The sequence below is a fragment of the Engystomops pustulosus genome, chromosome 2 (genome assembly GCF_040894005.1).
Source record: "Engystomops pustulosus chromosome 2, aEngPut4.maternal, whole genome shotgun sequence".
Classification (NCBI taxonomy): domain Eukaryota; kingdom Metazoa; phylum Chordata; class Amphibia; order Anura; family Leptodactylidae; genus Engystomops; species Engystomops pustulosus.
The window spans coordinates 178,066,253-178,082,217 of record NC_092412.1 but is presented as its reverse complement, the minus strand read 5'-3'; positions in this window follow the sequence as shown (position 1 = coordinate 178,082,217).

Below are 15,965 nucleotides of genomic sequence, written 5' to 3'. Positions count from 1 at the left end.
AGATTTTAATTCCAGTTTAATTATCAATCTTTAATACAGAATTCTGTTGTCATTTACAAGCAAAACATTGTCTTAAATTCTGTACTTGACAGTTATCAAACTTTTAGCCCATTTTTTTACACTTAGTACAACAAAAGGGGTGTGGCCTAACAAAAGGAGCATGGCTTCACAGGGAAGGGGCATGCACCAAAAATGATACAAACACCCAACATTTTGGCACATTTTCTAGCAGTAATTAAGTAAGCTAAAAGGAGATGCAAGTTAGACTAGAGAGTCATAAACTATGCAAGATTTATTATCAAGCATCAAGCACTTAGATAATTCTGATGCAGTACATTACTGTTATGTAACTTTGCACTTTTCATACATTTACCCCACAATGTACAAGTGTGTTAAACTTTATTAAGTTAACAGGTCAGATGTGATATACGGTTTTTCCACTATAAAATATGATTATGTCATGTGAGACTTTGATTGCACTTTCACCAATAAATTATTTTATGCTTTTTGGTATTGGTGTCTTTTATATCTTAATGATAGTAACCTGAATGTGCCTGAGCAGGTTCATACCCAAGATGCATATACTCCATAAACACAGTTGGGACCTGGTTGCCAGAGATGTTGGCAGGGCTGGCGCAAGGCAGGCATTGGCCCAGGGCCCCCTGCTTAAAAATGTCAGTGCCACTGTTAAGCCTTGAAAAGACATAAATTGTAAAATTGGTTAATTTTTCATTACACAAACAATATCAATTATTTGCTGAAAGTGGACGACCCCTTTAATCTGCAAGTGGATAAGCATTGCTGACCTATCCTCTTTCCCATCATTTTAAAGTTCTTCTAGATATATGTATCTGTCTACCTATACATCTATCTCAAATGTATCCATCTATCTTCTACTATCTATGTATTTCATATTTATCATCTATCTATCTCATATTGTTCCATCGATATTTTACTATCTATGTACAGGCAGTACATAGATAGTACAAGATAACCCCAGCCAAATTTTTTTTGGTCTCCTAGACATTTGGCTTTTAAAAATGTTGTATAGTCGTAAGATTAACAATAAAGCTTAATATCAGACACCTTTTATAACTATTACAGCTGTTTATTGTAGCCTAAGGCTGAAGTACAGTAAATTACTAACATCCAGAGGGCTGTTTATAACTAGGGGTTGTCTGTAAGTCAGTTGTTCTTAAGGAAGGAACCACCTGTATCTCATGTTTATCTATCTACCTATGTATTTCATATCTATCTCAGGGCCAGATTAAAGGAGGGCTCATGGGGTGTGCGCCCCGGGCACCCACCAATTTTGGACAGTCAGCATCTCAGCTGAGCTGACTTACTGTATGTACGATGCGCAGTGAACCATGGTCACCTGATTCGCTCGCAAGAATCATTGATGGCCTCAGCTGTCAGTGATAGGGAGATTGTCAAAGTACTGGTGTGGCACCAGTGTCCCTTCATAGAGGCCGGCAGCTGCCGCTGGAGGAAGAGGATGTCTGCAGCGTTTCTGGGGGTACTGCAAGGTGAGTATATAGTATTATTGTATTTCTACTAGCCAAATAAAGTTACTTGGGGTAGGTACATAGGAGGCAGGTATTGAGGGCATTATTTTAATTTAACTTGGGGGGGATCAGTATATAAGGGGCTATGTAAATCTTTAAATGGGGGAAGCAAACTTTTAATTAAACTGGAGGGGGCTGTATATAACTAAATTGCTAGAGAGGTGGACTGTATATGGGACCAACATATAATTAGATTTGGGGATTGTATGTAGGGGAATTTATCTGCATATGATGGCAGAATATCTAATTAGACTGGAAGTGATCTGTATATAATCATACCTCAGGGAACTGAATATACAGTGCCTTGCGAAAGTATTCGGCTCCCTTGAACATTTCTACCTTTTGCCACATTTCATGCTTCAAACATAAAAATATAAAATTGTAATTTTGTGGTGAAGAATCAACAGCAAGTGGGACACAATTGTGAAGTATGAAGAACGAAATGTAATGGATATTTTAAACTTTTGTAAAAGATAATAAACTCAAAAGTGTTCGTGGAATATTATTCAAACCCTTTACTTTCAGTGCAGCAAATTCATTCCAGAAGTTCAGTGATGATCTCTGAATGATCCAAAGTTGTCCTAAATGACTAATGATGATAAATATAATTCACCTGTGTGTAATCAAGTCTCCGTATAAATATACCTGCTCTGTCATAGTCTCAGGGTTCTGTCTAAAGCGTACAGTAGAGAGCATCATGAAAACCCAGGAACTCACCAGACAGGTCTGTGATATTGTTGTGGAGAAGTTTTGGATACAAAAAGATTTCACAAACTTTAAAAGTCCCTAGGAGCACTGTGCAAGTGATCATATGGAAATTGAATGGAGTATCAGACCGCTGCGAATCTACCAGGACCTGGCCATCTCTCTAAACAAGGAGAAGACTGATCAGAGAGGCAGCTTAGAGGCCAATGTTCACTCTGGATGAGCTGCAGAGATGTACAGTTGAGATGGGAGAGTCTGTCCAACAATCAGTCTTACACTGCACAAATCTGGCCTTTATGGAAGAGTGGCAAGAAGAAAGCCATTTCTCAGAGATATCCATAAAAAGCCTTGTTTAAAGTTTGCCATAAAGCCACCTGGGAGACTCCAAACATGTGGAAGAAGGTGCTCTAATCAGATGGAGCCAAAATCAAACTTTTTGGCCACAATGCTAAACGATATGTTTGGAGTAAAAACAACACAGCTCATCACCCTGAACGCACCATCCCCACTGTCACACATGGTGGTGGCAGCACCGTGGTTTGGGCCTGCTTTTCTTCAGCAGGGACAGCAAAGATGGCTAATATTGATGGTAAGATGGATGGAGCCAAATACAGGACCATTCTGGAAGAAAACCTGTTGAAGTCTGCAAAAGACCAGAGACTGGGATGGAGATATATCTTCCTACAAGATTATGATCACAAACAAAATCTACAATTAAATGGTTCACAAATAAAAATATCCAGGTGTTAGAATGGCCAAGTAAAGTCCAGACCCGATTCCAATCAAGAATTTGTAGAAAGAGCTGAAAACTGCTGTTCACAAATACTCTCCATCCAACCTCACTGAGCTCCAGCTGTTTTCCAAGGAAGAATGGGCAAGAATTTCAGTCTGTGGATGTGTAAAACAAGACTTTTTTGTTTTTTCATTTCCATTTTTAACTCCCCACAATCAAAAATCTATAACTTTTTTTACATGTAAAGAGCTCTATGACAGCTTGTTTTCTGTGTAACAAATTGCACTTCACAGTAATGGTATTTATTCTTCCATGCCGTGTACTGGGAAGGGGGAAAAAAAATTCCAAATGCAGTGAAATTGGTGAACGTACTATTAAGTCCAATGTCATTAAGGGGTTAAATGGAGGGTAGCTCTTTATATTGAGGCATTTACACGCAGACAGTATATAAATTAATAAATTAGAGGGTTGTGTTTCTGAATTTGAGAGGGTCTTTAGATAAATAAAGTAGCGGGTCTGTATATAAATTAATTAGGGGGTTCTATATATATATATATATATATATATATATATATATATATATATATATATATATCTATATATATATATATATATATATATAAAAGGCCACATTGGGACACATTTAGGAAAGTGTTTGCACCAGTTTTCTGTCTTACTTTGCACTAAAAAGAACTTGCAAACTGCTTGCACATGTATTTATAACCCTCTCCATGCACCAGCAGCCGACCCGTGACGTGCTATTACGTTACGGGTTGTGAAAGGGTTAAGGGCAATCCTGGTAGGGTGCAGTCCCAGATGCCTCTAGTGTTACATTTCTTAATTCAATGCTAGCACACAGGAAGTAGGCCTCGGCCCAATCTCATATGCATTTCCAGTGAAATGCATGCGATTGGTAACCAGCACCCCATGTCTGACATTTAAACAATTGAAGACGCTGGGTGCTGATTACCAATCGCATGAATGTCACGTGTGATTGTACCCTTATCTGGGATCTCTGGTGAAGCATTATTATTCCCCCACCATCCCTAATCTGGCCCTGATCTATCTATTGCATACAGGCGGTCCCCTACTTAAGAACACTCGACTTACATACGACCCCTAGTTACAAACGGACATCTGGATATTGGTAATTTATTGTACTTTAGTCCTAGGCTACAATAAACAGCTATAACAGTTATCACAGGTGTCTGTAATGAAGCTTTAGTGTTGATATTGATTCTTATGACAACCCAACATTTTTAAAATCCAATTGTCACAGAGACCAAAAAAGTTCTGGCTGGGATTATAATGATAAAATATACAGTTCCAACTTACATACAAATTCAACTTAAGAACAAACCTACAGACCCTATCTTGTATGTAACCTGGGGACTGACTGTATTTATCTCATATCTATCTATAACTCGTATCTATCTTTCTATCTATCAATAGGTTTCAATAGGTTTATAGCAGGCAGGTTTGGAAGGTATAAATCAAGACCATTCTTTTGCAAGACGGTCTCATCATAGATTAGATGCGTGCTCCAGCATCATAGTGTCATCAATAAGAGCTTTCAGAAATTCTTCAGCTTTCTGTAATCCTAAAGGGAAGCCGTTACCTTTGTTACACCCAACAGCAACTTGTTAACCTTGTTAAACACTTTTATTCATGCCCAGACATAATTACAATTACAACTGTTCTAGTTGCTCGTGGCAACCATCAGAGCACAGCTTTAATTCTCCCACATTTGTTTATTAAAGGGGTTATCCGAGATGTGAAAAAAATTTATATGTGGCCAGGAGGGGGTTGTGTAAAAATAATAAACATTTACTTACCTCACATCTCGGATAACCTCTTTTGTTGATTGGTTGCCATGGGCAACTAGAACAGTTCTCTCAGAAACCCTGGAGTCAGACAAGCAAGCAAGATACCTTATGGTGGTTTGAACAGCTAACCCTGCCGCTTATTGCTGACATCGCTATCTTCTTTCTTGGCCGAAAAGTACTGAAAACTAGTGAACAAGGTACTCCTAAGGGCTTTTGGAGGGTGGCGGGGGTGACAGGTCACTTTTAATCCACAGAGGCTACATGTCATTTCCTAGAGAGATACATGTAAGTTATATCAAGAAGAACCAAAGAAATATGAAATTATGATGTACTGGTAATTAATCTACAATGAAGGGTTAAAATAAACTTGCATTAGCTGCTTACGGTTGTCACGCACAATGATTTGTTTGGATACCATACAGAGAATAAAACTTGATTTTATGCTTTTGTGAGCATCACTATTTTTAATTGAAAAATCGGTGCCTTTAGGCCATAAGGGCTCTATGGGAACCTGTCGAAGATTAAATGTTTTGAAACAATGGTGTCAAAGAGATAAAAGTTACACAGTGCAGGCAGTGTGACAATAAAATTGTCTGGACATGCTAGTGTAGGTCAACATGTCGGATGGAAACAATACGATATAAAGAGGAAAAAATCAGGCTAATACCGCGCTGCTTGATATTATACAACGTTTAATTTTTAAACCTGATGGACAACGCATTTCAGAAGCGGACTGCCTCCTTTGTCAGGTCCCATAGCACAATCTCTACAATTTTAACAAGAAATATACAATGTAAAAAACATAAATATCATGATTAAAAATCATGAACTTACAGGTGAATCTTGACAATTCATACAATAAACAGATGTCTAAAAATATGTGTGCTAAAATAGACAATGATGATAAAAAGGATATCATATTTAAATACAGGCGGTCCCCTACTTAAGAACACTCGACTTACATACGACCCCTAGTTACAAACGGACCCCTGGATATTGGTAATTTATTGTACTTTAGTCCTAGGCTACAATAAACAGCTGTAACAGTTATCACAGGTGTCTGTAATGAAGCTTTATTGTTAAAGAGAACCCGTCATGCAAAATAACCCCCCTAAACTAAATATATTTTCATAAACTGCCATTAGAGAGCATTGCCTCTATCCCTTCATTGTCCCTCTACATGCCTGTAAACCTAAGCAATGAGGTCCTAAAGCTGTATGCAAATGACCTGTGAAATGTCCAATGAAGCATTAGCATATTCAAGCCTAGGCACGCTAGTGTCACGGTGCTTGGTATGGGGAACCAGAGGGCTGTCCTAAAGCCTGGCAGGTCTCCAGCAGGGTGGTGTTGGCAAGAAATGATGAGGGAGAGGCTGCTATAGCGGATCTCCCTGGGGCAACCCTTTGGTGTATAGAGTATGGGTCTCTGTGTGATGGACAGGGTGCCTGTGATGATGGTAGTTGTAGTAGCAGGGACCAGACGGAGGCAGAGGTTGAACAAAAACAACTTACAGTTCTTTATTGGAACCGACAGGAACTTCAGCAACGTGCCTTTAACAGAGTGATGGAGTGCTGAGATGCTTTTGGAGGAAGCCACAGGAGATAGGTCGCCAGCCTGGATGCAGAGGGCAGGCTGGGAGGCAGCTGTGTCCTAATAGGAAGCTTCAGCTCGTCCTGGAGTGCTTCAGGTATCACCCTTGAAGGTAGGATGATATCCCTTTCCTCACTATACTAGCTAATCTATTAGCTCCACTCTTCAGAGGCAGGGGCTAGGCTCTTCCTGCTCTTATCTGGTATGCTGGCTGAATAGATTCTGGACTGGAGTTCCCAGTCTGCTTCTCTTCTCATCTAAGCTAGGCTAAATCTAAACTCTAGCTGATGTCCTGCAGACCCTCAGGTCTGACCAGGACTGGTCTCTTCTCCCTCCTGGGAGAGACTGCTCTCCTCTCTCTCCTGAGAGAGACTCCTCTCTAGAACATTCCTGGCCAGGGGTTTTGTAACTCCTCTGGTCAGGTGGTGGCTGCTCCTCCAATCACATCTCAGCTTACAGAGGACAGGATGTAACACAGATCATTGGATAATAGAATCTTGCATCATACAAAACACTTAACTCCTGCCCTGCCAGGCAGGAACTACCACTGCAATGTCCCCTGTGTGATGTGATGACATGCTGTGGGGCTTATTCGCAAGCACTCCTTCGCCATTGCATCGGCGAGGGTGTTGCATACCCCCGGGGCAATTGAAAGAGCCGCCCTCGGCTCGACTACAGATGGTTTGGGGTGCAGAGGTGGATAAGGGGCACTTCTGGGAAGTGCAGGCTATGTGAGGTGTAGGGACAAACCGCCCATGGTCCTGGAGACAGGCACCTGGGTTGGTGTCGGACTAAGACAAAAACATGTAAGTGTTTGACAGTTGGTCGCTGACGCCATTAAACCGAACTGTACAGTAGGAAAGGTGTGGTGTCATGTCCTGTAATCCACTCCTTGCACCAAGGCCTGTATATTTGTTATATAAACACTTCTTCCCTGGCGACAATTATATAGTGTGTCTATCTGCATTGCGTTAGCATATGCAACACGAGTACCTCCTGACTGACATCCTTACCCATAGTATGAGCGGCATCCAGGTACTATCTTTGTAACACCCCCGGTCCCCTAAAGACCCGCAGTTTACGGACTACCCCCACGTGCAAACCTCGGTTTGAGGGATAAGGTAGCGGTCAGTGTTTTATAAAAAGACGGCCCGACACAGCCACACTACAACCTGTAAAGCCTATGAAAGGGTTAATGCAGACTACTGGCATATATTTTGATAGTGTGCAAATATTTGGTAAGTTCACATTGGCTTAGGAGCCCAATGGGTACGCATCTTATAACATTACAACGTTACAGATAGATAGGCTACTCAGGGTAGCAAGATAGTAAATGTCTCTTTTTCTGCAAAGGAAAGGCATGGAAGTGCAAACATAATGTCCGTACCTAAAAGGAAAGGCATTAAGTGCAAAATAATAATAAATTACATGGCAACTTTTCCTTGGAGTTGGCAAAAGTCTCACAGAAGGTCTTTAATGACAAAGTCCATCTTCTGGGTACAGCCCTTGATGTGGGGAAAAGTGCACTAAGAAGCAAAGGGTCTCCTCTATATGTAGAGGGACAGAGTCCTTTGGAAAGAATCTCTGCTGTGGCAGAGGAAGGGGTGCTATCATAGCACAAGACAGTAGAAAATCTCTTGACTGAGATAAATAAGGGTAAGAGTCTCAGGGCAGTTTCTGGCTCTATAGGGTAGGGGCAGAAATATACAATATGTACAATAAGCACAGTACCTGAAGTGGGCTACAGCCCTTCAGGGGTTAATCTTGCTGCTCAAGAGCAATGGCTGCAGGCAGGGAAGCAGGAACTGCAGCAGGGACATCATCAGCCTGGGTGAAGAAAGCAGTGTTGAGATCTGTCACCTGAAGACATCTGGTGGTATAAACTGGAACTGCTGACATGGGACACCCAGAAGCTGGAGCTGGAACAGCAGGGAGTTCACCTGCGCCGGCAGGCATCTCAGCAAAGGAAGGAGACAGGCACTTCTCTGGCTGACGTTCTGTAGCTGGGGGCGCTGTGGAGCGCATGATGATGACCGCAGGAGCTGTATCTTCTTCACTGCTGACAGCTGAAGGATTGGTTTTCCTGGACTGACCTGCAGCTCTTGGGGGCGCTGTTGCGCTGGCGGTGGTAACCTCTGTAGCTGGCAGGGCGTTCTCACCGGACAGCCTGGGCCTCTTAGCAGGTGGTCCTGGATACTCCGCAGGACGATCAGCAGCATTAGATAAGGGGTCAGGCCCCTTTAAGAGAGTCCCTTTTGTAGCCGGGCCTCCTATGGGGAGATGTTGACCCTCTGCAGGGAGGCCGGACTGTACCCCAGGCGGGGCTAAGGGAGATATAGTCACAGTCACTGTGATATAGGCCCTGGGGGCCATGGTACTCACATGCGCGGTGGTCTTCAGGAGGTCTGTCATCGGAGGAGGCAGCCGCTGTGGAGAATCCGCCATTGAAGACTGCGTACGGGAGACAGCAGTAAGCGGTGCAGCAGAGGAAGGGGCCCGAGGCTCGTGGGCAAGCCATGCGACACTTGGTTCTTCATCTCGGAGGCTGTGCGGAATGTCAGCAGGACAGGAGACAGCACGTGGAGAAATCCAAGATGGCTGATTAACCTCTTTAATGCTGGATGGCAGCTGCGCTGACTCTGAGGTACCTCGTGGGCTCTCACTGGCGTTGCAGCGCGGGAGAGTTTCGCGCCAGAGGGTGGAGCTTGAGTCTTTCCCACCAGGAGTTGTGGCGGGCTGAATTTTCTGCTGCGCCACAGCGCGCTGAGGCAGGATTCGCGCCATACGCACAGGGGGCGGAGCTTAGCGATGCCTCTGGGTTTTCCCGCCAGTGAAGGTTTTGGCGGGCTGGAATTACTTGCTGCGCCACAGTTTCGTGAGGTAAATGCTTCAGGCCCGGCAGCGCCGGATGTAGCAGAGCTGACAAAGTTCTTTGCAGGGATTTAACCTCTTGAGTGCTGGAGCGGTGCTCGACAGCACGTGGCAGCAGTAATACAGTTCAATGCAGAAACGCACAATCACTTGGGCCTAAACCCGGATGGCAGCAGGGTTAGGCAGCACAGTCTTTTCAATAAAGGATAGTCTCTAGTGCCAGAATAAGGCACAGAAGTAATGATCCTGTTCGTGACGCCACTTGCAACATCCCCCACCGGGCCCTAGCCTTTTCTCTCGGGGCCTGGAGTCAGCCGGGGCCCGCAGTACCTGAGTGGCTGGCGGTTGCGGCCTAGGCACGCTATTGTCACGGTGCTTGGTATGGGGAACCGGAGGGCTGTCCTAAAGCCTGGCAGGTCTCCAGCAGGGTGGTGTTGGCAAGAAATGATGAGGGAGAGGCTGCTATAGCGGATCTCCCTGGGGCAACCCTTTGGTGTATAGAGTATGGGTCTCTGTGTGATGGACAGGGTGCCTGTGATGATGGTAGTTGTAGTAGCAGGGACCAGACGGAGGCAGAGGTTGAACAAAAACAACTTACAGTTCTTTATTGGAACCGACAGGAACTTCAGCAACGTGCCTTTAACAGAGTGATGGAGTGCTGAGATGCTTTTGGAGGAAGCCACAGGAGATAGGTCGCCAGCCTGGATGCAGAGGGCAGGCTGGGAGGCAGCTGTGTCCTAATAGGAAGCTTCAGCTCGTCCTGGAGTGCTTCAGGTATCACCCTTGAAGGTAGGATGATATCCCTTTCCTCACTATACTAGCTAATCTATTAGCTCCACTCTTCAGAGGCAGGGGCTAGGCTCTTCCTGCTCTTATCTGGTATGCTGGCTGAATAGATTCTGGACTGGAGTTCCCAGTCTGCTTCTCTTCTCATCTAAGCTAGGCTAAATCTAAACTCTAGCTGATGTCCTGCAGACCCTCAGGTCTGACCAGGACTGGTCTCTTCTCCCTCCTGGGAGAGACTGCTCTCCTCTCTCTCCTGAGAGAGACTCCTCTCTAGAACATTCCTGGCCAGGGGTTTTGTAACTCCTCTGGTCAGGTGGTGGCTGCTCCTCCAATCACATCTCAGCTTACAGAGGACAGGATGTAACACAGATCATTGGATAATAGAATCTTGCATCATACAAAACACTTAACTCCTGCCCTGCCAGGCAGGAGCTACCACTGCAATGTCCCCTGTGTGATGTGATGACATGCTGTGGGGCTTATTCGCAAGCACTCCTTCGCCATTGCATCGGCGAGGGTGTTGCACATGTTACAGCAGAACATGTCAGATTCATGTGTAGCTGATGTCTGTGTCTCTCACCTGTATATTAGGAGGATGCAGCATGTCAGCAGATACAGCACTCACACTAGCAATGCTTTACTATACATTACACACAGACATGAGCAGGGGGAGGAGAGGGGAGGGGGAACAGGGGTGACATCACTGCCTCTGACCATGCGACCAGCCTCATTTACATGATAAAAAATAGATGATTTTACAATGAATAATGTATGAAATAACTAGATAAAGGCTGGGATGGGATCCTTGTGAGCTGCTCCAACAGGTAGAGGTGACAGGACTAGTGGCAGAGACCTGATGACAGGTGTCCTTTAATCCTGATTCTAATGACAATCCAACATTTTTAAAATCCAATTGTCACAGAGACCAAAAAAGTTCTGGCTGGGATTACAATGATAAAATATACAGTTCTGACTTATATACAAACTCAACTTAAGAACAAACCTACAGACCCTATCTTGTATGTAACCCGGGACTGCCTGTAATGTCAATTCTATAAATAATTTAATAAATAAATACATACATTAATACCTTAGGTCTCCCTAGTAAATGTGGAGAATAAAATTTGATGGAGGGTGTATCTTGTTTCAACAAAATTATACAGTGGTAATGACACAAATAAAAATGTATATGTTTATAAATGCACAGAGGACGTCTATATAGGTGGTCCCCTACTTAAGAACATCCTGACTTACAGACAACCACTAGTTACAAACAGGCCACTGGATATTAGTTATTTACTGTACTCTAGTACTAGGCTACTATAATCAGCTACAGCAGTTATCACAGGTGTCTGGAAAGAAACTTTATTGTTAATCCTGGTTCTTATGACAATTCAACATTTTTAAAATCTAATTGTCACAGAGACCAAAAAAATTCTGGCTGTGGCTACAATTATAAAATATACAGTTCCGACTTACATACAAATTCAACTTAAGAACAAACCTACAGACCCAATCTTGTATGTAACCCGGGGGCTGCCTGTATTGGGAAATATTACCCTTTTTTAAAATCTATTATCGACATGTGCCTACCCTGTTCTCTCTTTATATGGTTTGTTGCGGATCGATCAGAGGTTGTTTGGAATAAATCCTGAGGGATCAGCGGGCAACCCTAAGTGTTTTGAGAAATATTATGTGAGGGTGTGAGGGTAAAATGAAGAGATAACGCTGGAGTATTGCAAATGGACAGATTACCTTGAGGTTTCAGAGCTGGTGCGAACCAATAGGAAATCTAAAAGAACAGTGGTAAGAGATAAGTGTACCCTTCGGGTGTTTCAGGATAAGTGTAGTGTTACTTACATATAAGGGATCGCGAGCCAGCGTGGACATGTGCACTGGATGCAGGTCTCCGTGATCGATGTGGAGATCACCGTTGGACCCAGGGAAGGTAAGTGAAAGGGTAGATCGCTGGAGTATAGGGATGAGTCTAAGCTAAACAGGAGGGGGAATAAGATTTGGCTGATGAGAAGAGGATGGTAGCACTAGTGGATATTAGCACTAGTAGTTTCACGTATGATGTAAATAAAGGTGATACTAACCGTATGGTTGATCCATAATCGAGGCTAGTTCATGAAAAAAATATATATGTACAATATATGTATGTATTGAAACAGTGGTGACAGGTTCCCTTTAATGAGGGAGTGTTTCCGTGTTCCATCCCTGACGCACTTCCCTGGCCCTATACCCAAACTATTAACCCCTTAAGGACGCAGCCATTTTACAGCTTAAGGCTCAGCCCGATTTTTTGGATTCTGACTTGCTTCGCTTTATATGGTTATAACTTTTGAACACTGTTACTTATCAAAACGATTCTGAGATTGTTTTTTCCCCACATGTTGTACTTCATTTTAGTGGTAAATTTTGGCAGATAAGTTTTGCGTTTATTTACAAAAAAAAGAAAATATGATGAATTTTTTGAAAAATTTGCCATTTTCGAAATTCTAAATCATTGCGTTTTCAGGCAGATAGATTTACCACCTAAATAAGTTGCTGAATAACATTTCCCATTTGTCTACTTTACATTTTCATAATTTCTGAAATGTCTGGATAATTTATTTTGATGTCACGCGGCTTACAAATAGAATATCGCTTTTCCGGATTTTCAGAATTGACTATTTTGGGGATAAATACAGTTTTGAATGAAATTTTACATATTTAGCATCAAAACCCCCAATATAACCAACCCATTTTCAAATCTGCACCCCTCAAGCTATCAGAAACAGCTTTTACGAAGATTGTTAACCCCTTGAGATCTTCATAGTAATTGAATCAAAATGGAGGTGAAATTTAGAATGGTCAAATTGTTCCCTTATACGTTCATTTAGCACTAAAATTTACACATTTCCAAAATATAAAAAGAGAAAACCCACCATACAATTTGTTCTGCAATTTCTCCTGAGTACAAAGACCCCCCACATGTGGCTGTGACTTGTTTTATGGGCGCACAGCGAGACGCAGAAGGGAAGGAGCACCCTGCAGCTGCCAGGATTTTAGTTTCCTCATTGGCCCCTTTTGAAGGCTATAAAATTTTCGCTTTTTCGTTATTGGGGCCATGTGACAGCATTTTTTTTGCGGGATGAGATGCTTTTTCCATTGTTACCATTTTGGGGTTGGTATCACCTATTGTTGAAAATTTAGGAACTTTTTTTGAGGGCAGGAGTAGAAAAGCATCAATTCTGTACTGGATTTTTGACTTTTTTTTTTTTGGTGTTCACCGTATAGACTAATAATCCTGTTAGCTTTATTCTATGGGTTGATACGATTACGGGGATACCAGACATGAATATATTTTCTTACGTTTTACTAAATTTGTCAAACAAAACCCTAATGTGGGGAAAAATCTATAATTTTTGTATTGCCATCTTCCAAGTGGCATAACTTTGTTACGTTTTTGGCTACGGAGCTGGTTGATGGCTTGTTTTTTGCGGGACATGTTGTACTTTGCCCCAGTATCATGTCTAAGTACATATGGTTTTTTGGTCGCATTTTATAGCATTTTTTGTGGGATTGAAAAGGTAAAAATCATAATTTTTGGAGGGTTTATAACAGTTTTTTTTTACGGCGTTTATCGTGGGGGTTCAATAATGATTTACTTTTATTCTACGGGTTGTTACGGACGCGGTGATACTATATATGTGGGGTTTGTGTTATGATTTAGACTTTTTTTTTGAGTTATATGTCTCTTTATATGTTTTGGGGGTTTGGGGCATTTTTAGTGATTTATGACTTTATTTTTTTATTGAATAACTTTTTTTTTTACTTTTTTACTTTTATACCATGGGATATGAACAAGCAATCCTCCGATTGCTTGTTCATGATAATATTCTGCAATACTGATGTATTGCAGAGTATTATCAGTGTCAGCCTATGCACTTGCATAGGCTGGCACTGTGCCAGTAAGATGACGTCACAGACGCCATCTTACTGGCAATTCTTGCTAGTAACTCTGGGGTCCAGATCGGATATCCGCCACTGAGCGCTAAGTCACTGCGCTCCGTGGCGGATATATCCGCCGCGGAGCGTGAAGGGGTTAAAATGTTTGGCAGCACAGATCTGTGTGAGACTCTTTCCTTCTAGATCAGTTGTTCTCAACCTGTGGGTCGGGACCCCAGCGGGGGTCGAACGACCAAAACCGGGGGTCGCCTAAAGCCATCAAAGCTGCAATTTTACTGTGTTTTTACTGCAAGTTGCATGGTTTGGGGTCACCACAGCATGAGGAACTGTATTGCGGGGTCACAGCATTAGAAAGGTTGAGAACCACTGTTCTAGATGGAGATGAACAAATCATCACACAGGAGTGACCTCAAATGTGATAACCTCACTAAATCCTAAGGATTTTCTCAGTACAACCCCTCTGTCCTTCTCCGAGTCATTGCGGTAGCTGCTTTTGTTTCAATACTACAGAAGTTACTCAGGAGGGAGAGAAGAATGTGTTCACTAAAGAGATCAATCATAGCAATCTCTATGGACAAACAATGCTTCAGAGTAGACTATATAGGAGATTAATGGGGAAGAAGGTAACAGTGGAGAACTACCCAAGATGTTAACCCTCCCCTACCTCAGACCATCAGTGCATGCAGTGAATATGACAATTGGTTAACAGCTGTGATAAGTATGAGCACCAATCACAGCTGCCAGAAAAGGGTGTCTGCTGAGTAACACAACCATGTATGGAGGGGGTATCCTTCCTTACTGACACTGCAGCTTAAAGCAAACCTGTCACCAGGAATGTCATTTTTAGCTTGTGACAGGTTTGAATGTTCAACCTATGTTATGCTTATCTTAAAAATGCCTTTGTCATTAATCATTTCAGTAGTTTATAATAGTTTGATTTACATTTATTTACAGCATGTGGCATGTGGGTCACAGCAGCGCCAGACATGGATTTACAGGACTTCTCCAGCACTAGTAAAGTGGCACTCAGGGTTTGTGATCCCATTTTTTAACCCCTTGATGTTCTGTGACAGATATATCTGCCACAGATCTATGTAGGGTGTATGAAGAGGGTTCACGGGCTGGCCCTCTTCATACAAAGATGGGTTTTGCTGCATATTGAAAGCACCTACCGTGGGTGTTAACCTCTTGTCTGCCACCGGCGGTATTTAAAAGACGGCGGTGCATGGGTGGCGCCAACTTTATTAAGATTGCCGCTCCCCCCCAAACAGAAATAAGAAAAAAATAATAATCACCGCACTTTCCCTAAAACTGATATAAAACTAAATAAACAGTAAAAATCACAAACACATTAGGTATCGCCGCTACCAAAAATGCCTGATCTATCAAAATATAAAAAAACGGTTATTGCCGGCAGTAACCTCCGTCGCGGAAAATAGCACCCAAATGTCCGAAATGCGACTTTTATATCATTTTACATCACATAAAAAATGTAATAAAGTGTTCAAAATGTCGCACAGTCCTCAAAATGGTAGCAATGAAAACGTCGGCTCATTTTGAAAAAAAAATGACACATCACACAGCTCCATGCACCAAAGTTTGAAAATGTTATTAGCGTCAGAAGATGGCAATTTTTTTTTCTTTTTCATACATATTCATTTAATTTTTGAAAATGTATTAAAACGCAATAAAACCTGTATAAATTTGGTATCACCGCGATCCTACCGAACCAAAGAATAAAGTAGAGGTGTTATTTGGAGCGCAGAGTGAAAGTTGTAAAAACACAAGATATTGACGCACATGCATTTTTTCCAATTTTTCCACATTTGGATTTTTTTCCAGCTTCCCAGTACACAGCATGGAATAATAAATAACATCACGGATAAGTAAAATTTGTTACGCACGAAATTAGCCCTCACACAGCTCTGTATA